The sequence below is a fragment of the Mus caroli genome, chromosome 9, assembly GCF_900094665.2.
Source record: "Mus caroli chromosome 9, CAROLI_EIJ_v1.1, whole genome shotgun sequence".
In the NCBI taxonomy this organism is placed as follows: Eukaryota; Metazoa; Chordata; class Mammalia; order Rodentia; family Muridae; genus Mus; species Mus caroli.
The window spans coordinates 15616958-15643394 of record NC_034578.1 but is presented as its reverse complement, the minus strand read 5'-3'; the positions used below and the strand labels follow the sequence as shown (position 1 = coordinate 15643394).

The 26437-nt window shown below is 35.7% G+C and overlaps 1 pseudogene; it reads right to left on the bottom strand.

Annotated features, from left to right (window-relative positions):
* Nucleotides 1–11643: 11643 nt before the first annotated feature.
* On the bottom strand, nucleotides 11644–23611 carry LOC110301452 (annotated as a pseudogene).
* Nucleotides 23612–26437: the final 2826 nt, after the last annotated feature.

The window sequence follows — 26437 nt, the reverse complement described above, 5'->3', positions numbered from 1 at the left end:
AGTACTCCATTGTGTAAATGTACCATGTTTTCTGTATCCATTCCTCTGTTGAAGGACATCTGGGTTCTTTCCTTTGTCTGGCTATTATAAAAAAGACTGCTATGAACATAGTGGAGCAAATGTCCTTATTACATGCCAGAACATCTTCTGGTTATATGTCTAGGAGTGGTATGGCTAGATCTTCCTGTAGTTTGATGTCCAATTTTCTGAGGAACCATCAAACTTATTTCCAGAGTGGTTGTACCAGCTTACAGTTCCATCAGCAATGGAGGAGTGTTCCTCTTTCTCCACACCCTTGCCAGCGTTTGCTTTCACCTGAGTTTTTGATTGTAGCCATTCTGACTGTTATGAGGTGGAATTTCAGTGTTGTTTTAAAGGGTCCCCCACCTCCTACATCCAAGGTTAACTATTAGCTTTTGTTCTGCTGGCCCTCAGGGCTTCAGTCCAGTTTCCCCCAGAACACCTGATCCTGATCCCTCCTTCCTCTAACTGTCTTCTCTTCCACCCAGGATTCTCCCTCTGTCTTCCTTTGATTGTTTTCTTCTTCTGAATTGGAATTGAGGCAACATCACTTGGGCCCATTAACTTATTAACCATTTTGAGTTTTGTGTATTTTATCCTGGGTCCTCTTTAATTTTTTGGTGAATATCCACTTATTAGTGAGTGCATACCATGCATGTCCTGTTGGGTCTGAGCTATCTCACTCATGATATTTTATTCTTTTATCCATTTGTTTGCAAAACTCATGATGTTATTGTTCTTAATTGCTGAGTAGTATTCCAATGTATAAATGAACCATATTTTCTGTATCCATTCTTTCATTGTGGGACATCTAGGTTGTTTCCAGGTTATGGCTATTACAAGTAAGGCCATTGTGAACATAATGGTACATGTACTCCTTTGGTATGGTGGAGTATCTTTTGGGTATATGCCAAACAGTGATATTGCTGGGTGTTTAGGTAGATCTATTTCCAATTTTCTGAGGGAGCTCCACATTAATTTCCAGAGAGGTTGAAACAGTATGCAAACCCATCAGCAATGGAGAAGTGTTCCTCTTTCTCCTTATCCTCACCAACATGTGCTGTTACCTGAGTTTTTGATCTTAGCCATTCTGGCTGTGGTGAGGTGGAATCTCAGGGTTGTTTTGATTTGCATTTCCATGATTACTGAGGACTTTGAACAGTTTTTAAACTGCTTCTCAGCCATTTGAGATTTATTTGCTGTAAATTCTCTATTTAGTTCTATACCGCATTTTCTGATTTTTAAAAATTTGTAGTGGTTAGTTTCTTGAGTTCTTTACATATTTTGGATATTAGTCCTCTATCAGATGTGGAGGTAGTGAAGATTATTTCCCAATCTGTAGGTTGCTGATTTTTCTTATTGATGACATAATTGCCTTACAGAAGATTTCTAGTCTTATGAGGTTCCCTTTATCAATTCTTGATATCAGAGTCTGAACCACTGAAGTTGTTTTCAGGAAATTTCTGTGCCAATGAGTTCTAGGCTCTTTCCCACTTTCTCTTCTATTGGATTCAGTGCATTTGGTTTTATGTTTTGGTCCTTGTTCCACTTGGACTTGAGCTTTGTAAAAGGTAACAAATATTAGTCTATTTTGATTTTTCCACATACAGACTACCAGTTAAAATAGCACCATTTTCTGAAGATGTTTTCTTTTTACCATTGTATATTTTTGGCTTCTTTGTCAAAGATTAAGTGTCCATAAGCGTGTGGTTTTGTTTCTGGGTCTTCAATTCTATTCCATTGATCAACATGCCTGTTTCTGTATCAATACCATGCTTTTTTTTTATCATTATTATCTTTCATTTCTGATTTTGTTAATTTGAATATTGTCTCTGGGCCCTTTAGTTAGTTTAGCTAGGGGTTTATCTATCTTGTTGATTTTCTCAAAATCAGCTTTTGGTTTTGTTGATCTTTGTATCATTCTAGTTGTTTCTATTTGGTTGATTTCTCCCCCGATTTTAACTACTGCTATCGACTCCTCTTGGATGTGTTTGCTTCTTTGTGTTATAGAGCTCTCAGGTGTGCTGTTAATTTGCTAATGTAGGATGTCTCCAATTCAGTTTTACCAGGGCACTTAGTGTTGATTTTCCTCTTAGCACTGCTATCATTGTGTCCTATAAGTTTGGCTATGCTATGTTATCATTTTCATTGAATTCTAAGAATTCATTCATTTCTTTATTTCTTCCTTAAGTTATCACTGAGTAGAGAGTTATTCAGTTTCCATGGTGTATGTGGGTTTTCTGTTGTTTTGTTATTACTGAAGACACTCCTAGTCCTTAGTGATCTGATGGGATACATTGAATAATTTCACACCTCTTGTATCAGTTGAGCCTTGTTTTGTGAACGAATATGAGGTAAAATATGGAGAAGGTCCCATGAGGTGCTGAAAAGAAAGTATAATCTTTTGCTTTGCTTTAGGGTGAAATCTTCTATAAATAATTGTTAAATCCTTTGGTTCATAACCTTTATTAGTTTCACTGTGCCTTTGTTTAGTTTCTGTTTCAATGACTTGTCCATTATGAGAGTAGGGTATTGAAGTCTCGCACTATATTTATGTGGGATTCAATGTGTGTTTTGAGCTCTAGTAAAGTTTCTTTATGAATATGAGTGTCCTTGTATTTGGGGGATATATGTTCAGAATTGAAACTTTCTACTGATATATTTTTCAATGGATGAATATAAAGTGCCCTTCTTCATTATGCTTGATAACTTTTGGTTGAAATCTATTTTATTGGATATTAGGATGGCAACTTTAGCTTATTTCTTGGAACCTTTTGTTTGGAAGTCTTTTTTCAAGCCTTTAATTTTGAGGTAGTATATCTCTGTTAATGAGGTGTGTTTTTTGTATGTAGCATGATGCTGGATCTTTTTTGCATATTCAGTGTTTTATGTTATGTCTTTGAATAGGGCAATTGATTGTTTTTATATTGAGATATAGTAAAGACAATTGATTGCTAGTTTTTGTTATGTTTGTTGTTGTAAGTAGCATTATGTGTGTGTGATTATCTCCTTTTGGCTTTGTTGTGACATGATTAATATCTTGCTGTTTCTTTGGTTCAGGTACCCTTTTTGTGTTGGAGTTTCCTTTTTAGGGTTGGATTCATAGATAGATGTTTAAATTTTGTTTTGTCCTGGAATATTTTGGATTCTTCACTTATATTGATTTATGGTTTTGCTGATTATGATAGCCTGTGATGGTCATTGTGTTTGCTTAGGGTCTGCATGACCTCTGTACAGGCTCCTCTGGCTTCTCATTTCTCTGTTGAGAAGTCTGGTATAATTCTGATAGTTCTGTCTTTGTATGTTATTTGGTCTTTTTGTCTTGCAGATTTTAATTTTTTTGCATTGTTCTGTGCATTTAGTGTTTTGATTATGATGGAAGGAAAGAATTTTCTTTTCTGGTCCAATTATTTGGTGTTCTATAAGATTTTTGTACATTTATGGCTATCTCTTTCCTTAGGTTGGGAATATTTTCCTCTATCATTTTGCTGAAGACATTTTCAGGTCCTTTAAGCTGGGAATTTTCACTTTCTTCTATGCATATTATTCTTAGATTTGGTCTTTTTATTGTGTCCTGGATTTCCTGCATGTTTTGGGTTAGGATATTTTATGTTTTGAATTTTCTTTGACAGTTTTGTCAATATCTTCTAAGGTATATTCTACACCTGAGATTCTCTCCTCTACCTCCTGTATAATGTTAGTATTGCTTACACATATAATTTCTGACCTCTTTCTAGGTTTTCATTTGTGTTTTCTGTTTTGTTTCTACAAACACTTTTAGTTCTTGCACCACTTTGTTCAATTCATTCACCTGTTTGTGTTTTTTTGTATTCCTTTAAGGGATATATTTGTTTCCTCTTTAATGACTTCTACCTGTTTAACTATGTTTTCCTGTATTTTTTCAGTTTGTTATTTATTATCATCAGTAGATAGGTCAACTTCCTGACTTTCAGGTATATCTGGGGCTTGCTGTCATGGGAAAATTCAGGTTCTGATGATGCCAAAGTATATTGGCTTCTGTTGTACTTCTCCATCTGGTTATCCCTGGTGTTAGCTGGTCTGGGTGTCTCTGTCTGATACCTGCCTCTTGTGTCCCTGGGTTACTTCAGGTCTCCTGGTAGATCTGTGGTCCTGGTTATAGCAGACCTTCTGTGAGACCTTCAGACTATGGGGTCTTCAGAAGGGTATGGATGCCTGTGAGCTATTGCCCTGGCTACAGTAGCTTTTATGGAAGGGCATCAGACTGTTGTGTCTTCAGAGGGGCAGTCAAGCTACTGCCCTGTGTGTAGCTGTTCTTCTGAGAGGACTTCAAACTGTGGGGTCTTTTGCCTTGTATGCAGCAGAAGTCCAGGGAGGCTTTCAGACTGTTGGTTCAGTTGCCCAGTTGCACTCCATGTAGAAGAGCTCCTGGGAGATGTTCAGACTGTACTGTCTTCAAAGGAGCAGACAAACTGGTGATCTGCCCCAGCAGAAGGCACAGGCTGGAAAGGGAGTGGAATTCAGGGGTGCAGGGTTGGGTAGTGATGAGTCCAGACTCCACTGGGCTCCTTGTGATTCCCAACAAGCCCTTCTATTTAACATCATCCTAATTTCACTCAATTATTTAGATAACAAAACATTGGCAGTTACAGAGTATTTGGATTATATATTTTGGAAATAGTTGTAGCAAAATTTTATAAGGACAATTTTATGTGGCATTTACTTCAGAGTGGTGGTCACTTTGAGCTTGAAGTACTCTTTTGTAAATACTCAGTGACTTTTTATCTGACATTTAAAAAAGAAAAGTTTATTAATTTCTTTACTTATGCATGTTATATCCTGATTGCCTCTCATAGCCTTCTTCCTGATCTACACAAATCCCTCCTCCCATTTGCCCCTCTCATTTTTTTTCAGAGAAATATAAGTTGCCCTATGTACCACCCCACTCTGGGAAATTCAATACACTTAAAGGAATTCTCTCACATTGAGGCCCAACTAGGCAGTCCAGTTAGATGAAGAGGATCCAATAGCAAAGGGACAAAGTCAGAGATCTAGGTCCAGCCCCTATGTGCTCTTTGGCTGGTTGTTCAGTCCCTATGAGCCCCTACTAGTTCAGGTCATTTGACTCTATAGGTATTATTATGGTGACATTGACCTCTCCAGTTCACTCAATTCGATTCCACAGTCCTCTACAAAACTCCCGAAGTACCACCTGATCTTTGACTGTGAGTAATTTCATTTTTCTCCATCTGCTGCTGAATGAAGCCTCTCAGGAGACAGTTATACTCAGCTCCTGTCTGCAAGCATAACCGAGTATTATTGATAGTAATTTGAATTTGTGGGGATTTTTATTTGGGAATTTCTCAGCTCTAGCCTTACCTAAGTCACAAGACATTCCTGGCAAAACTGGAATTCTTGCAATGGCTGACAATTGCTTAGGTAACGGTTCCTTAAGACAATTCCCTGATAAGTCATTTTGGCATGTAGGAGTTTACTTTCTAAAAGTCCTTTTGTCTTAAAATCAACAGAAGGCCATCTGCAAGACTCTTTCGAGTTCAGTTCATTAAAATAGATCTGTTGCTAGAAAGCTATAATGCATCTTATAATGTCAGTATTTGATGTGAATAACTAAGAACAGAGGCAGAAAGTCATGGTTTCCTTGTGGCATTTAAGCTCATGTAATAACCATTTTCCAACAAATGAATCTTACTTGTCCATTTTCATGAGAAGTTTTCCAGTTAACCAACTTGCCTGCATTTATAAAACTATGTGCAAAGTCCTGTGCTAAAAGCTGTAAGGGACACAAAGAATGAGTCATATCCCAACCTCCTAAAATAGTTTTAGAGGAAATTTATACTTTTACATAATTTGTTTTAATTTTAGTTATGTGTATGTGTCTATTTGTGGATGTGTATCTGTGAGTAGAATGTCCATATAGGCCAGTAAAATGCATTGCTTATCCTAGAACTAGAAATACAAGCAGGTATAAGCTTTGTGAAATGGGTCTTGCAAGACAAACTTTGGCACTCTGCAAGAGGAATACACAATTTTAACTAATTAGCCATCTTTCAAGCTTCTCTAAGAATATTACTTCTAGAATATATAAGAAATACTATGCGTAGAAATCCTTTATTTACTTTTATTTGAGAAATATAACAGAATTTGTTGAATATGTATCCACAAGTCTAATAGACATCATCATTTATTTTGTCTGTATATATCTATGATCTAGGATGATAACTAAAGCATTATAATCAATCTACACCCCTCATAGGCCCTCAATAACTAATGAGTAACTTTGTATCTCAAAATTTCCCAGTGTTGTGAATTAATAAATCAACATTTTTACTATCCCTTTTATCAGGTCAGATTCTACAAATAATTAGTATTTAATTTTAAAAACAATGTGATCTATAAATTTGTCAGGTGTATTTTTATATGAAGTTCTATCTTAGTGAAAAAATTCTGTCTTAAAAATTTTTCAGCATGGGGTATTGTAAAAATGATTATTCCTATATTTTAAGGTTATTATATAATAGCATCACTTCCCCCATCTTTTATTCCCTCCAAATACTCTTATATAATTCTCCTTTATGTACTTTAAATTCATAGATTCCTATTGCAATAGAATATTCTGAGAATATCTCTTGATTCATAAGAGACTAGAACTTTTGTTGATTCTCATCCTTAGAGTTAAATATACACCTTGACATTACTTAAGATTTAAAACTTCTACTCTACTGTGAACTCATGCTGTTTGTTTAAGATATCCTTAAGAGAACAAAAAATAAACTTAGTTTGAATTTCCCATGTGGTAGAAATGCTTACAACAAGGGTACAAGTTATTTACCCTTCCATGACCCTGACCCAAAGTAACACATGTATGTCATTTCCTGAATGAAGCAAATATATAAGTTGAAAATAATTCTATACTTATAAGATGCTTTCTATACTGTTCAATAAATACAGAGTAAATTGTTTTGTTAGAAATATACAGCATTAGCAAAGAGACATAACAAACACCACCCACACATAGAGAAACAGAACTACAAACACAGGGACAAGACACACAGAAACACAGGGACAAAAAGACAAAAGTGACAGATTTCCGGTAGGCAGAGATTCTGAATCATGCAACAGACAGGAAGAAAATAAAAGGTACAATGAACATGAAGTAGAGAATTAAAATCTGGACTCATTCTTGATTAAACTAATCCAGGGGAAGAGCATTTATTTGTTCTCTTAATGGAATGGTTATGTATTTCTGGTATCTCTAGTGCATTATAATATATGCAGACTGCTTTTTCATAAACCATTGTTACACACACACACACACAAACACTGTGTGAGATGCAAATTATATGCATGTTTCAAGGATTACCAGTTGTTATTGTATGTATAAAGTTACATGTTTTATTTTTCTTTGTTTGCTTTCTGAAAAAGATTATTTCTCAGACTCTCAGCATTATAGACACCAGGTTTCCTGGTCTTTATCCCATTCATTTAGAAAATGTTTATTATTGTTTTCCAAATATGCTTATATTTGGGCTATTGTTTTCATGAGATTTTATGGGTATTGCTCTGAATTTACTAGGACACATAATCTTTCAGGAATTTCACAGACCTTCTAGCTCTTATCATCATTCTGTAATGATCTCTGAGTCTTAGATGAAGGAGTTGCTTGGAATATGGATCCACTGGAGTTGACCTACACAATTCTGCATTTTTATTTGTTGTAGTTTACTGTCAGTGTCTTTGTTGTCAAGGGACATTTCCTAGATTGTCCAAACTCAAGAGGGCACTTTAGCTCTCTTTCCTAGAATACTGTTTTACCTGCATCAGGCCAGTGAGCCCCAAAACTAAATTCCTATCTCTAACCTGGACCTCCTACAATAAACGATCTTATAAGCAGAGAGAGAGAGAGAGAGAGAGAGAGAGAGAGAGAGAATAAAGATCCACCTGTTTATTAAAAACGTATCCAGCTTCTCCCCTATACTCTTGTGAGGCTGAACCATGTCATCATCAAGGTAGGGGACTATAAGCCAAGTCACCAAGGGCCTATACATTTAATATTTTTGGTGGCATAGCTTGAGGCCACCCAGTTCATTTTGCCTCTTCTCATATAGCAAAGAGCACAAGACATCTCCCTAGCAAGTTGTGGGATAGACAATAATACCAGGAAGTTTGGTAAGGTAGAGCAGATAAAGACATGGAGACATGTTGGGCACACCCCTGAGGCTTAGTTGACTTCCAGCTCCCTGCCAGACTTGAAACATTGCCATGACTCTCACATAAAAGAAACATGTCCTATGTTCATGTGTGGTAAAATGGAATTCCCTATGCTAATGAGGTACCTAGAGGCCCAGAGGGCTTAGCTAATAAGCTTTCCTTCCCAGACATTCCTCCCAGTAATAAGGTTAATAAGATTAAATAATCTCAGGACCACTCTGACAAAGGGGATATGGTTTTACTCATCTATTTTCTGCCATGACAATAAAATGTTAAGAACCATGGACTGTCACTTTTCATCAAAATCCACCCTGGAGAGCCATGAAGAAGGCCTTCGACTACAGAGCCTCAGCCTAATAAATACCCCATAGAAGGCCTCTCTGGGCTCTCAGCCACAAGTGCTACCAACCTGCTGTCTCCAAGGCAAGGACAATCACTCCAGTCCACATGAGATCAGCTAGAGCTCCCCTCCCTACCACTAGACTCTACCAAACTGTGCCCTCCCCCCTGCAACTTCATACTCTGCTCTTCTACTACTCCCACAAGATCATCTGTGAACTCCATGACCATTGTCTTCTCACAGACTCAGGAACACCCTGAACCACTGAGGCTTTTCCACCCCTGGAGCAGAGTTTTGGCACTTCCCTATAGCCCAGCACCTGCCTTGGGGGCAATCAAACTTCCTGCGTTCTGCCTCCTCAAGCAGCTGTGCCCAGTGGCTGAGCAGACATGGGCCTAAAACCTTACAGCAACTTGCCTTAAAATAGGCAGAAACTTTCCATTATTTAGCATTGTAATGTATGGAGGCTTTTAGAGGCATACTCCATCTGCATCTCTACTTGACACACTTAACTATGTCTGAGAAATGCAATATATATACATCAAAATAATTAATGTAATAAGTCCTTAAATTTTTATCATATTTTATGATAAGAACTTTGAGACATTTTTCCACTACTCATTTTCCATACAAGGAATTTCTATCTATTATATACACAATGATGCATTTTCAAGCATCATAACTAATAAGCAATTTCAAAAAAGACACTAACTATACATTGACTATTTTCACCTCTTCTACTGTGTTTCCTCAAGTCTTTGGTAATTGTAGTCTGTTATTTACTTCTGTGTGATCAATTTTGCTAGATTATACCAACAGTGAGGTCACTCTATCATTGACATTATATTCTTTATGTAGCCACTTAATTAGCAATGTTCCCAAGGTCTATTCATATCACGAATTAGATCACATCAATGGCAATACTCTATGGCTTTCATGGCAGTGTAACAGTCATTCTGTATGTTTACTCTACTTTATCCTTTCCTGTGTTCATGACTACTAGGATTTATTCCATAGAATGAGTGTCTATCATGTCCAGTATTGTGGTAAGAAGGGACACAATTACTTTCCTACATTTTTTCTTGAAATATATAATTGCTACTGATATTAGTGTGTTCCTATGATATTTATATATTTTGATTAATAAAAACTACATGGTACTACATTCTCACAAACATTGCAAAACTATACATCTCTTTCTGAAGCAACACTTGGCCTATTTTTTTTAACCATAAATAGTTGTAGTGTGATGATATGGTTTCTTTATGTACTTTATTTAGTAAGTGGTAATATTTTTCACTTCTGTGTCCATGGTCTTTGTAGCTTAGTGTCTCACACGGTGAACTCTCCTGGTCTCTGGGATATCTCGAGCTACAGAAATATCCCAATGTGACATCTTACTATGTGGCAGAGTTTTCTAGTTAGTGATATTAAATATTTTTTTCATATTTTCTTGCATACTATATTTATGTGCTGTAGTCTTTGGAGAAATGTCTTCTCAGAAGCTTAGTCCATTTTCTTATCTGTATATGTATATTCATATTGTAGCTCATTTCCCATGCTTGCCTGTGCATGTGCATATAGAAGACACATATTGACATTATATATCTTTCTCAAGCATTATCCACATTAATTTTTAGACATTGTTTCTTACCAAATCTTTCTAGTTCGTTTAACAATGAACTAGAATGGCTGCCAGTGAGCTTCAAGAAGATGTACCCAACCCTTAAGAGACTGGAGGCCCCAGGGAGTTTAGAGGTCTGGTTGGGTGAGGACATCCTCATGGAGACAGAGTGTGTGGAGGAGGTATGGGATGTGGAACAGTCAGAGGGTGGACCAGGAGGAGGGAATTAAATTTGGAGTGTAAAAAAATAAAGAAAGGAAGAAAGAAACAAAGAAAGAAAGACAGAGTATGAGAGATCTAACTTGGATACTCAAGGTTACCCAACGAAGACTTCACTGACTCTGATACCCACTAATATATTTAGAACATCTTAAAATAGCCTATTTCAGATTCTATTATTCTGTTTTTTGTCATACTTATATATTCTAGATATATAAACATATTGTCATATGCTTTCTGTACATGTTGATCTATGTATTTGCTATTTTTTCTATTATGTGTGAGACATTTCTTTTTGTGTAGAAACATTTATTTTATGTGGTCTACAAGATCAGCTCTGTTTTTGCTTATCCATATGCTATGAGGTAAGCTCTTGTCCAGAAACTTTTCTCAAATCTATTATTTTTGGAGTTATATTATTTTGGTTCTTACATATAACTCAAAAATCCATTAAATAACAGTATTGAAGATGTATTATTCTATAATTTCAATCCTCTGCACAGAACTTTTTATTTGACAGTTATGGTAGACCTCATTATGTAATACAGCTTCAATGAATGAATAAATGTACAGATATCTATTACCTAAACATAAAAACTTGAAAGGATGCCTTCTAACAAGTTTAATTACCATAGAACAAAAATTTTACCCACATTTCAATAAAAATTTAAAGACTAGGTCATTTTAGATGTATTGCCCATGATATAAATCTATTTTAAAATGTAAGTAATAGTTACTAAATGACAAAAAAGGTGAGTTGGGGAAATATTAGAAGAACAGCAAATATATAAGCAAAATTGAGACTTGCTTTATCTGTGTTAATGGAAGTAAACTGTTGGAAAATGTCTATAGGCATATATAAAGGATTGATGTTCACTCTATAAATGTCCAGAATATTATTTTTGAGAAGACATGTACAGATTTTGCATTTTAAAAGTAATGAAACCATGTAAACAAGAAGCTAGCAGGCTTCACAAAGACAACTGTAGCAACTTAGTAATTCTTTAATGGATTATAATATTGATTAATCTGAACCAAAATAGACATTTTTCTCGGACATATTTTATCTTGTCCAAAATATGAAATGAAACTGACTCTAAATATTCTATCTACTTGAAGGTTTTTTTTATACCCAATAGCTACATATGTCTGCCATTAAGAGAGGTCTATTTATTTTCCTTGAATTGGAAGTATGTCCATTGATAATGCCTCAGTAAATTAGAACAAAAAACTATGGAAAATAAATGATCCCAATGATGAGCTGCCTCAAATATCCTTTGATTTCTCTGCTCCTCAAACTGTAGATAAAAGGATTTCGCATTTGAGGGACTACACTGTACATCATGGATGTTATTACATTGCTAATGAAAGAGTTAGAAACTGAAGCATTCATATATACACCTAAACCAGTGCCATAAAATAAAGATACTACTGAAAGATGTGACCCACACATGGAAAATGCTTTATGCCTTCCACCAACTGATGGGATCTTCAGAATAGAGGACACGATTTGAATATAAGAAAAAATAATCCCATATAGTGGGATAACTGAAAATACAATGTTTGCAGTATAAATAAAAATGATATTGATAATTGTATCAGAGCAGGCAAGGTTGGTGATTTGACCAAGTTCACAGAAGAAGTTGGGGACTTTCTGTCCTGTGCAGAAGGACAGTTGCAACACCAGAGAAGTATGGAGTAGTGAATTTATAGTGCTGATAATCAGGGAAAGTAATACTAGGAGAATGCATAAGAAGGGGTTCATAATGATTGTATATCTTAGAGGTTCACAAATGGCCACATAGCAGTCATAAGCCACCACATAATGTCAACATAAAACATATCTGAGACAGGAAGGCTGTGTAAGTGATACTCTGGTCATGTACTTGGATGTTCAACAGCAACTTTGTGACTATCATTGCGCTTGTGCTTATATCAGTGAAAGATAGATTGCAGAGAAAGAAGTACATAGGGGTGTGGAGGTGGGAGTCCTTGCTTATAGCCAGTATAATGAGTAGGTTTCCAATGATGGTGATAAGGTACAGGAACAAGTTGAAGAACAGGGGTTACAGTTTGGAGACATATGTTAGTCCCTAGAGAAAGAATTCTGAAATACTTGTTTGGTTTGCAGATTCTATGAATATGCTTGAATACTGAGAATATGTACAATAACAATATGATATTAATGTTTTGTGATGAATAGCAATATCACATTAATATAGGATAGATATAAACAGAATTGTAATAATTTTGACTTACTTTTAATAATGTCAAAGATCATGAGAAATAATCCTTCTTTAAATAATCCCACTGAAGCTTGGTAAGAAGGCTTGTGGGTCAAAAGCACTTTCTCCTCTAACATAGGTTTGTTTCTCCACACTATTGTCTGGAATCTCACAACTTCATGTGAACAGCTCCAGAACTTATGATTTCTTCTGTCCTCCAAAAATATTATCTTACATGTGGCAGTTGCATACAGACACAGGCACATGCAAAAAAAATGAAAATTAAAAAAAGAAACAAACAAACAAACAAACAAACAAACAAAACCCATGCTCATTGAGGATTTTTCCTTCTAAGGCCTGAGAAATGGTGCATTATAAAATAAAATCTTTCTTAGTTATAAGAGGAACTGCAAAATTCTTCAGACTTTTATTATCGCCTGCCTCTTCTTCTCCTGTTCATTTGTTTCTAATATCTATTCAATCTATAAATACAAAGATATTTGCAAACATCCAACAAGTGATGAGACTTCATTGAGTAATAAAGCACCTCCTTTTACCTTTAAAAGCATCCTCAACTTCAAGGAAAATGGGAGACTATAATGAAATTCTCAATCTAAAAATCAATAGCAATGGCCAAATATTTTGGCTTGAATCAGAGTCATCTCTTCTTATCCTCCTGGATTACAGTTGAAGTGGTTCATGCTTTTGAAACACTTATGAGCTGATGTCATAGAACCAATGTATACAACAAGCAGAGGAAAAGTCTGATCTCTACTCTTTTCTGTTCAACTTCAGTCTATAAACATTATACACCTATGTCTCCAGAAAATATGTAATTACCCCTTCTAAATTGTCACAGACATAAAACAATATTTTCACATTTTAGTATTTAATTTCAAATGTAGTATTAAGCTTTCCTTCACTTTATGTACTCTAAAATTTCCTCCTAACATACTTTAAAGAAATGCAGAACAACATTTTAGGTACATTTGAGTTAAAATTAGTGAATTCTGCCCACAATCTTTCACCCCATAAGTGTTCTCACTGAAAAATAAAGAAATCTGCTTTAGAAATCAATTTTACAGGAAGAGAGACCATGTTGGTAACTCTCATTATCTTAAAAATATTGCTATTTTAATAAAATATAGAACATATCATTAGATATGAAAATATAAACATAATATAAATATCAAAATAATATAAATTTTGAAAAATATCAAAATAATATAAATAATGAAATAATGAGTTCTTCTTAAACAATTTGTAGTTTCTTTTTAGAGACAGACTTAGAAAGCTAGATGTAAGAAAGGAGAGTAATTATTATTTTTTCACATATTAAATAGGAAAATAGCTATTGTGTTAATGAGGCACATCATAAATATATTTTAGAGTATTGTGTTAATTTTATAAATATTCAGAAATTTCCACTAAACCTGCAACCTGGCTATTCTCCTCCCACTGGAAACCAGTTTGAAATGATGCTCAGTTCACAATCATATCAACCTTTTATAGATAGCTGTGTACTTAGAGTAGCTGAAAGAGATCTATGAAAGGTATTGCTATATCCAAATAATTTAAAGACCATTTTGGACTAATTTTCAAAGAAGGCAGCAATGGTTTATCTTTGTTAGTATCCAGGATGCATTCATCTCTACCAAACATCATGAAGTTTTTACTTAAAATACATGATTTTCCCCAGCCTTACAAGTTAGGCTTACATCCTATTTTTAATCAGTAAGTGAAGCTCATTTTCTGGTGTTTAAATGTTTAATTAAAAGCAAGATACACATTTTTCATGGCTATCAAGCTGCTTAGTATTAGTACATATAACTAACATGCTGCTTTTATTCATACTGTCTGAGATTTTTCTGTTTCAGATATTTGATAATGACTAGGAAGATTCTGGTTTGTATATATCTGCCTTCCTCTCCAGTTCTTAAAGAATGTGTAATTGACAGAACAACCTACCTGTCTTCTGATGCATATTAGAATATACAAAGGTAACTAAAGATGGACTGACAGTCAAGGGTTAAATATACTCCAAATTTCTTTTAACCTCTAACACCTCAGAAAATAATTAAATTTGGAGATGTTTCTCCAAAATTAAATTATACCTATATGTGCGAATTATGGTACCTGGTTCAATATGACTTGGGCTCCTGTTCAAAAAATGGGTGAAATATATAAAAACAAATGTGTGCATACAGACACATGTATTCACAGAATAGCAATCACATTAAATCACGAGGAAGGATAGCATCACTAAACCTCAGGAAAGAAGAAATATGAGGATATTTGATTTTTCTGCTAACTCCATAACCACAAAAAATATTTGATTATTGTTAAATCATCAATTTTAGCCATTATTTTAAAGAGAAACTTAGCAAATTAACATTTTCACCAAATCTCTGGACACTACTACCATAGCAGCTTAAGGAAATATGTGAATGATTTGAGAAACACATTGTGGTCAAGGAATGGCCAGTATCTGGTCATAAGAAAATGGCACTGTTCCTGTCCATAGTATTTTATAAGCAGAATGAGACATATGTGCATTGCAGTATAAATATATATGTTAAACCCATTAACCAACAATTGACAAGTGACGTAAAAGCTCTTATTTCTCATAAATTAAGTTGCACACTCTTACTTCCTCTAAGGATAGAATTGTAAGCCCCTGCTTTTAGTTTCAAAGTACTCTCTAAGGTACCATGAAAATGTATTTGCTACTTTATAGTAGGAGGCCAGCCTGCTGCCTACATGAACCGGGTATTTCTGGAAGGCAGGCTGGGGCTGAAAAAGACTAGACTGGGAGAAAAGAATGATGAGGCCAAGATAAATTTTTTCTCTGATCAAGGCCCGTGAGTTTACTAAGAGACTGTGCTTCTAAGGGGGAAGGCTCATTCCCCCTTCCAGTCCATTCTTGGTGCTTGGAGCCACCCTGTCAGCACTTGGTAACCAGGCTGTTGCTTATACAGGAATGTCTCAGGAAGACAGGTTCAGCCTCTCTACAGGTAGCAGAATTTCAGGGCAGTTGACACTTCAAAAGAAACCAGCCAAGTCAGTCAGAAAGCTGCACCACAGGTGGCCCCACCTCAGTAGAGTCAAGGTCTGCATCAGCCTGCTCCAGGCTGGGGGAGGCTACAATTACACCCCTGAATATATAATAAAAATAGCTGGACCGAGACATAAATTTTATTTATGCTCCATAGTCCTGCCTGGGAATTATGGTGGCTGGTGGCTGCTCCTGGTTTAGGAAATCACAGATTTTGCCGAGCCATTCTTATCTGTCAAGGAGCATACATGCAGCTTGTTTGTGTTTATTTTACACAAACATGGCTTTGTGGTGCATTATTAACAAACCATGGCCTATGAGCATGTTCCTCTGTCTTAGATTGATATGGCTCCAAAATCTGGTTGCCCGTCATTGGATGACTGGTCCTCATAGCACACCTTATTCCCAAATCAGACCAAAGCTACAATATATAATTAATATGCTTCTTCATATTGATGAGTTTCTGCCACCTGCACTTGCTGGAGGTGAGGCTGTACGCTTGCTGAAATTAGGCTGTAAGGAGAGATTGACCTGCTTGAAAAACAAAGTCGAGATAATTGAAAAGCAACAGGATAAAAGCTTCTTTGGGGAAATCCAGGTACTTTATTCAGTTGCAAATTAGGAACAATCAAGCTCAGCCTCTGACCTCCCAGTGTGGGGGAGGTGACTGAGAATTAGCAGAAAAGCTGAAAATTCTCTGAAAGTTGAGGCTGTGCTCCAAATTAACTTTTTTGGCTAAAAAGGATTTTTAGCCATCAATAAGGTTAGAATCATACTTACTAGAAGATTCAGGATCTGTGTCCACTTGACGAACTAGTCTTTCAGGCAGCCATCACACTCCGTCTTCTTTTTGTGAAAAAACACAGACAGAACCTCTTCCCCAGATTAAAACGGGGTCTGGACCATTCCCTGCATTGGTTAATGGGTCCCTCCCTCCATTTAACCATGGCATAAGAACTGGAAGTAACTGGATGCCAGTAACAATCCGCTGCAGACTGACCTTTAACATCAGTTTGCAAAAAATTTAAAACGATCAAGACAAAAGAAAGATCTGCTTTTGGTGACCTTGGGGGGTATAACTGCCCCCATTTTGTTTTTAAAAGCCATTTTTTCAGAGTGTGATGAGCACGTTCAACAATTCCTTGTCCCATGGGGTTATAAGGAATTCCAGTTTTATGTTTGATACCAAATTCCTTACAAAATGAATTAAAATTGTTGCTAGTATAGGATGGCCCATTATCGGTCTTAATAGTTTAGGCAATCCCATACCATTAAAGACTTGTAAACAATGATTGATTACATTTCTAGAGGCCTCTCTAGTATGTAGAGAAACAAAAAGAAATCCTTGAAAAGGTATTAATAGTCACATGTGCATAATTTATTTATTAATCAGAAGTAAGAGGATCCATTTGCAGCAATTGATTAAGTATAAGTCCTCAAGAATTAACATCATTATGTGGAAACACGTAGGAACTGAGAACACTAAGAACATTTTTTTTTTTTACAATTTGACATGCATATTCTCTAAAAATACCAAAATATTATCTTAAGCCATTACTGTTTTGATTATATAAAGAATGAGATTATATGGCCAATTATTCTTATGTAAGGCCTGTTGTCTGCCTAAGATATAAATCAAGCATGGCAGTGCCTTAAGAGGTCTTATCCAGGCAATCTAGAACAAATTTTTAAATGTCCAAAAACAATTCTTCTAGAAAGAATAGCATTTTTTCTTATGAGTTGTATATGCATAAACAATTGCAAATTTGAGAATTTATATTATCTGAGGGATGAACAATTTTAAGCAATTGTAAGCTCTGAGATATATATTGATAAATACACAAATTAAAGCTTGATTATTCAACATTTTAAAATACCATCTACAGCACACAATTTAATTATCTGTGCTGAAGCAGGAGGAAACTCAAAAGAATAAGCATGTGATCCAATTCACATCCTTTTCTCCCATAGAAGGGCTGTTTTTAAACCCAGTAAATGGGATGCATGCATACATGAATTTATAGAAGGTACAAAAGCAAGCATAAAAACAATTTTTAACTTATCTTTAGGGTAGTGATTATCAATTTTATTTAAAATGATGGTATGCAATAGGCCAAATATCAATATTCTGCAATAACCAATTTAATTGCTGTTTAGAACAAGGAACAGACACTTTGTCAGGCTTTTAAGACACAATTTTTTTTGTTATAGTTTTTCTAAAATATACGAATTTATCTTACAATTCTTTATTAGCACCACAGCAGCCTTAATAGGATGTTAAAACTTTGCTTTGAGGTGAATGTCACCTCGGCCTCCCCTGCCACTGGCCCGCTGCCCAGGCCAAAGAGGCTGAAGCAGTTAGCCAGGAAGCCCAAGCAGAAGCAGCAGAGCACCCGTGCTCCATCAGGAAAAATACGGCCACCCCCAGCAGGGACATGCAGATGCCCATTGGGGCCATGGCACGAGCTACCGGCGCTGAGTCAGCTACAAAGGTGCCGGCTTCTTGGCACCCTCCCCTGCCATCACTCACTGCTCAGGGAAAGCAGCACCATCGCTGCCCCCGCCCCATGCCCTGTACCCCAAGGCCCTGCCTTGCAGCAGCCAGCAACTGGCTAATCAGCCTTTCGCATAGGCTAAAGGTCAGCCAGGATTGAAGAAAGATGATTTTACATTAATGTTTTCTNTTGCCAAAGAATTGCTGTGGGCACATTTAATAACCATAACTAAAATAAGCAGCTAATATTTATTTACCATTGACTATAATTGATAATTATAAAAGCTTCAATTATCTTCTGCAAAGCCTTTTGTTCTTTACCAGTTAATTTGTGTCTCTCAAGACAAAGGTTTCAGTCATTTTAAGACTTTAAGGTGTTGTCTTAGCCAATTAACATTTCCTGGAAGCTTTTGAAAATAAAATTTTGAAGCAATTCAATTTCTCTTAGATTTCTGTATGACAATTTTCTAGTATAACTAAAACCCTAAGTATTAAAAAGATATTGCTTTTGAATCTTTTCTGGAGCAACAACTACTCCCCAGAACTTTAAAGCTCATTGTGTGAGAGCAAAGATTTGAAGTAAACTTCCCTTGAGAAGCATTAGCTAATAAAATACTTTCCACTCAGGAAACAATATACACTGAAAGATTCAAACTCTTAGCTTCTTGTATAGAAGCAGAGACAATAAAAATTTTGCTTACATAACATAAAGCTATATTAGCCATACCTAGAGGCAAAATTTTCAAGTGATTACCAGTTCACTAGAATTAAACCCTTTACAATTATCAGGATGCAAAGGAAAAAACAAACTTTTAAATCTATAATAATTTTACATGAAGTAGGCAAGCCAGATTGTAATGCCTTTATAAGTTCTACAGTCTGATTGACCTTTTATAAATTTTGAATTTGAACTTTATTGAGAACAACATCTGGATAGATCTGCAACAATGTTCTTTTAGCTAAAAGAAAATTCCCCTGAAGGCAGGGAGAGGCAAGTTTCAAGAACTTCCTTATGCACTGTTTGCAAGACAAAAGAAAGTCACACAAGCTTCTTTGAGGCTGCTCTGAGATTTGTATGGCTGTATGGCCACAGAGAGCTGTGTTAGCACTCTCATAAAATGATTACTCTTGTAATTATTCTAATTCCAATATATAGGTGAACTAAAGATCTTAAATTTGCAATCAAACTGCAAGCTGCAGTCAATGGAACATTGGCAATTTTAATCATAATTTTTAAAGTTTCTTTTGCAACGTTAGGATAATATCTACAACTTTGGGAAAGCAAACCTAATTTCAAAACAATTTAACATCTTTAAAATCAATATTAGAAACATCACTTTCATGTTACGAAGTTTAGCTGCTAATTTATACCTGTTAATGCATGACAGTGAAAATTGTAATGCTTCATTAAAGAGACATTGTTTTAAATCATATCTTTAAGTCTACCTTTTAGGATAAGAATCACATTAAATATTAATTATCTCAACTAGAAGTATCCTTAGAGGACTAGTTTTTTGGCCTGCTTTATGCCATGTGTTTGAAAGACTTCAAACCTGAGTTACCAATTTAAAGCTATCTTGCTACCAATGTTACACCCTTTTAATCACACCCAATAACTTATAAGCTAATATTCTATGATGAAGACACACAGAGCATATTACACCTTTAAGACCAGTAAAAAACCAAATTAAGTGGCTAGAGGAATCTTATATATTTAGACAAATCAAAAAATTTTATCTTTTCTAGCTATAATTGTAAGATAAAAAAGCACTTCATCATTTGCTAAACACAATAATCACAATTGCAGATAATTTTCTAGAAAAGCTATCTATCAGCTTTTTTGCCTTAGAACTAAGAGGCTGCAGGCTCCTTTTCTTTAAAAACAGTTTTTCAGCAGGGGCTCTCCTGCTGTGCTTGATTCTTGGCTAAAGTGTGGGCCACTCTTTGACTTTGCTGAACCAGCAGATAAAGTCTTAGCCATTTTTATTTTCCAACATGAAACACAGAACATTCAGTCATTTAGACAACAAAACAAAACACACAAGAACTGATACGTGAATGAATTGGTGCACCAGACATTAGACAACACAAAGAGGGCGGAGAACTTCTGCTGTAGGGGCCAGAGAGAATAACACAGGGAGTCCCCCGATTTCTCTCTGTCTCTGGGATAGTTTCAAAATCCATTTTCCTCTATTTTATTTTATTATTTTAAACCCTATTCCTCTCCCCTGATGCAGTTCTTGACTGCGGACAACTGCCTGTTTTATTATTTTAAACCCCACTGATGGGGTGGGGGTAATGATCCTCAGGAACTCAGCTGGATGTTGCACAAGATTGGCTGCCTTAGGATTCAGCAGGCTCCTGGAAAACCATGATCATCTTTGGTTGAACGCAAATCTTAAGTTGAATGATGTTTCATCTTAACATACAAAGAACATTAAGGAGTTCATCACCAGCTGAGTTTGATGGTCAAGCATGGGAATCATAGGTATGTAATTTCCAATGCTTCCCACTAGACCATCTATTTTACTGTAATTCTAATCCCAAGAGAACAAGACTTAATGACTGAGAATATAGAAATGTGGAATTCATTGTGCATGATTTGATGACCATGAGGATAAGAATATTATTTTATTATTTCTGATCAGTTCATGAAGAATATATTTTTTAATTTACTTATTTCATTTACATTTCCAATGCTATCCCAAAAATCCTCCACATACTCCCCCACCCACCCACTCCCACTTCTTGGCCCTGGCATTCCCCTGTACTGAGGCATATAAAGTTTGCATGACCAATGAACTTCTCTTTCCATTGATGGCTGACTAGGCCATCTTCTGATACATATGCAGCTAGAGACATAAGCTCCAGGGGGTACTGGTTAGTTCATATTGTTGTTCCACCTATAGGGTTGTAGATCCCTTTAGGTCCTTGGTTACTTTCTCTAGCTTCTCCATTGGGGGCCCTGTGATCCATCCAATAGCTGACTGTGAGCATCCACTTCTGTGTTTGTTAGGCCCCAGCGGTGGCATAGTCTCACAAGAGACAGCTATATCTGGGTCCTTTCAGCAAAATCTTGCTAGTGTATGCAATGGTGTCAGCATTTGGAAGCTGATTATGGGATGGATTCCCAGATGTTGCAGTCTTTAGATGGTCCATCCTTTCGTCTCAGCTCCAAACTTTGTCTCTGTAACTCCTTCCATGGGTATTTTGTTCCCAATTCTAAGAAGGGGCAAAATCTTCGTTCTTCTTGAGTTTCATGTGTTTAGCAAATTGTATCTTATATCTTGGTTATTCTAAGTTTCTGGGCTAATATCCACTTATCAGTGAGTACATCTTGTGTAACTTCTTTTGTGATTGGGTTACCTTACTCAGAATAAGGCCCTCCAGGTCTATCCATTTGCCTAGGAAATTCATAAATTCATTCTTTATAATAGCTGAGTAGTACTCCATTGTGTAAATGTACCACATTTTCTGTATCCATTCCTCTGTTGAGGGGTATCCAGGTTCTGTCCAGCTTCTGGCTATTATAAATAAGGCTGCTATGAACATAGTGGAGCATGTGATCCCGCAATACCTCTCCTGGGCACATATACAGAAGAATATTTTTAAAGCTTTTTTTGCATTAATCTTTTACATTTTATGTAGAAAATTCCAATCTATGTTTTGATTGATATTTTCCTTCTCTTGCTTATTCAGTTAATGTTTAGGCAAATATATATATATATGCAAATATATATGCATATATAAATACACACACACATATATATGTGTGTATATATATATTTATATATATATATATAATTTATTTTGGCTCCTGACATCCCATACTTTTTTATCCCACTTATTTCTATCCTAGACTCAGGATTTTTTTGTTTCATTATGTGACACATTAATTTTAATCATATGCAACTTTGTGTCAATCAGATGTGATTTATCCATTGGAAATTGATAAGGAAAGCAATGAGCATATAATTTAAAGGATTAATTCCCACTTTCCTTATATTTTCCCATATGAAAAAGCCAAGCAGTAAGGGATAAAGCTTCCTTAGTCCTTCCTCTATCAATATCGAGCTCTGGACAGGTCCAGTTTTCTGCAGATAGACTGCAATCAACTATACTTAGAGAAAGTCCATTTTTGTGTTTTATATAAGAGCTAGAGGATGATATTTTGGAGCCCTTATGGTCACTATCTTCTGTCTCCTATATTCTTTCTGTTTCATCTTCCTCAATGTTTCCAAATCCTTTAAGATTGTTATCAAAATGTCATCTCTAAAACTAAAAACTGTTCACTTATTTGAGAGTGTTTTGTGTAGACAAAAGTTTCTGAATTCACTGAAATTCACTAGAAATAGAAGCTTCTCTTATTATAGCTGAAAATTGGATATGTGATGAATACACACTTGTACTGAAATTTTAGTTAGGTAGTAGAATTAATTTCTCCAAGGCTTATGACTTCCCATGATATAGACTTCTGAATAGTCTTCCAGTAATAGACATGAATTCCTTACAATGCTCTGGCCCTTAAAACTAATCCCTAAGCAATCTCTTACTCCTATATATAATATTTAACATTTTTGCCATTATATATATATAAAATAATGGCAAATATATATATATATATATATATATATATATATATATACACACACACAAACAGACGCACACGTAGACACACACACACACACCACACACCACACACCCACCCACACACACACACATATATATATATAAAAATTTATATCTTAATCATACCCTCAATCATCCCATCCCTTTCTGTGAGGAGAAGGGAGGCTCCCCTTCAGTACCACCTGACCTTGGAACATCCAGTTGCAGTAGACTTAAGTGGAATGACTCTTACTAAGGCACATTTGGGAGAAGAGATCCTATGGTAGACAATGAAGTCAGAGATAGCCTTCACTCTGATTTTTAAGGACCCCACATGAAGACTAAGATTGATACTTGCTATAAAACTTTAAGGATCCTAGGTCCAGGTTCTGCGTGCTCTTTTGTTAGTGGTTAGGTCTCTGTGAGATCCCCAAAGACCCAGATTAGTTGACTCTATATGAATTCTTTTGGTTTCCTTAACCCCTCCAACTTGTCTAAATCTACCCTCAACTCTTCGACACTATCCCCCAAGCACTACTTACTGTTTTCTTGTGGGACTCTACATCTGTTTCCATCAACTGCTGGAACCTCTCAGGAGACAGTCATTCTAGGGGCTCCTGTCTGCCAGCATAGCACAGTATCACTAATACCTTAGGAATTGGCAATCTTACATGTGTTCAAGCTACATTCAACTTACCTTCAAGTTGGGCCAGTCATTGGTTGGTCATTCCGTCAATCATTGTTCCCTGTTTATTCATGTATGTGGCTATAGAAGATAGCTACTTAAGTCTACACTTACCCTGAGAGTTGTAGTCATAGTTATGGTCACTTCCTATCCCAGGTCTCCAGTTATTCTCAGAGATACCCTTTACTGATTTCCATTAGTCTCAGTCTTCTCATGCCATGTCCTTCCATACCTGATCATGATAACCATTCCCCACATCACTTCCTCTCCCACTCAGTTACCTCTCTCCATCCCCATCTGATTACTATATTTTTCCCTTTTGAGTGAGTCTCACACAGGTTCCTTTGGGAAATCCTTATTACCAAGTTGCTTTGGGGATCTGCATTATATCATGGTTATGTTACTTTATGTCTATTGTCCAATTATAAGTGTGTACATATTATGTGTATCTATCTGAGTCTGTATTACTTTATTAAGCATGATATTCTCAAGTCCCTTCCATTTGACTACAAATGCCATGATGTTTTTATTTTTCAAATCTGAGTAGTATTCCATTGTGTAGATGTTCCCCATTTTTTGGATATCTAAGTTTTTTCCAGTTTCTAGCTACTATCAAAAAACAGAGTTGAGGAATTATTCTTGGGTTTAGTGGTGCATCTATTGGGTATATGCCCAGGAGTGTTATAGCTATAGTTTTTTCTTGAAGTAGAAATGTTCCCAATTTTCTGAGTAAGCACCAAATTGATTTCCAAAGCTGTTGTAGAAATTTGCACTCCCACCAGCAGCAGAGGAATGTTCCCTTGCTTTAATCATTGTCAACATATACAGTCACTTGAGGTTTTTTATCTTAACTATTCTGACCCATTTAAGATGGAATCTCATAGTCAATTTGATTTGCATTTTACCAGTGACTAAGGACATTTAAGTGCTTCTCAGCTATTTCAGATTCCTCTGTTGAGAATACCGTTTTGCTTTGTATCTCATTTTAAATGGGTTATTTGTTTTATTGATGTCTTGTTTTACGAGTTCTCTCTATATTTTGCATCTTAGTCCTCTATCAGATGTAGGTTGGTGAAGATATTTGCTCATTCTCTAAGCTTCCCTTTTGTCCTGTTGATGGTGTCTGCAAGCTTCTAAAAGCTTTTCAAATTCATGAGATCTCATTTAATAATTGTTAATCTTAGTGCCTGATCTATTTTGTGTTCTGTTCAGGAATTGGTTTCCTGTACCAATATGTTCAAGGATGTTTCCCATACTTTTTTCTGTTATCTTTAGTGTGCTTGGTTTTATGCTGAGGTCTTTGATCCACTTAGACTACAGTTTTGTGCAAGGTGGTAAATATGGTTCTAGTTGTGCTCTACTACTTTCAGACATCCAGTTAGACAAGTACCATTTATTGAAGATGCTTGCATTTTTCTATCGTATGCTTTTGGCTTATTTGTCAAAAAGAAGTGTTTGTAGGTATGTGTGTTTATTTCTGGATCTTCAATTGATCAACTTGTCTGATTTTATGCCACTACCATGAGACTTTTTCCTACTATTTCCCTGTAGTATAGCTTGAAGTCATAGATGGTAATAATTTCAGAAGTTCTTTATTGTACAGGATTATTTTACCTATCCCGCATTATTGTTGTTGTTGATGATGATGATGTTTCATATAAAGTTGGAAATTGTTTTTTCAAGGTCTGTAAAGAATTGTGTTGGAATTTTGTTGGGAATTGCATTGGATCTGTAGATTGATTTGGTAATTTGGCCATTTTTACTATGTTAATCAAATTGATCTATGAGTATGGGAGATCTTTACATCTCCTGATACCTTCCTCAATTTCCTTCAGAGACTTGAAGTTATTTTCATACATTTCTTTTACTTGCTTGGTTAGAATTACACCAGTATATTTTATGTTATTTCAGGCCATTGTATAAGGCATTGTTTTCTTAATTTCTTTCTCAGCCTGTTTATCATTTATACAAAGGAGAGATGATGATTTCTTAGTTGAATTTATATCCACCCACTTTGCAGAAGACAGTTAAGAGATTGAATGAATCTATATAAGACCTTACAGTCTTTCTTTAGAGTAACAATTCTTCAAACAGATCCACATGTATTTGAAACATATCTAGTGGCCATACCCACTAATCTTGTTACTCTCTATGGACTTTTGGGACCATTTTTATTCAAATCTTCATATTCTACTCTCAGGTCTCCATAGGCTCATAGTCATCATGTATTTAGTCCAACTTCAAAAGTCCCGTTAGGTTATATCACTTCCCCAGCAACATACTTTTGATCAGGTTTGAAGAGATACTACCTATATAACAAATATCAAATTTAATCTGAAAACATTTTCCTTTCTTCCCCCATTATACCATGTCATATGACACTATATGGTATATCTTGTCCAACAGAGCATTTTACAAATCTAAGAATTCACAACTGGGAAAGACTGTTGATGACTTTCTTTTGTAGGAGTCTGAATAGCACCCACTAGTATTTTGAAAGCTAGCTATAGAGAGGAAACTTACAAGTTAGATATAGTTTAATTTCTCTATTCACTATGAACAAAATTGTCGGTGTCGTCTGCAATAGGATCTTCCTATCAAGTGCTAAGAAACAACCAAAAGCAAACCTGATAAAACTGGTATATTGGGAGCTATTTTTGTGTACTCAGTGAGTAAATTCTCATAGTCATTCTATGATTTTTGTTTTTCATTTGTTGCTGTTGTTGTTGTTGTTATTGTTGTTGTTGTTGTTATTGTTGTTGTTGTTGTTTTGAGATAGGGTATCTCTATGTAGCCATGACTATCCTGGAATTCACTTTTTAGACAGACTGGCCTTAAACCCAGATATCTATCTGTCTCTGCATCCTGAGTTCTCAGATTAAAAGCATAAACTAGCAGTATTCCACAAAGTTATTCTATATTTGAATATCATTTTCCTTTAAAAATATATAGTATAGA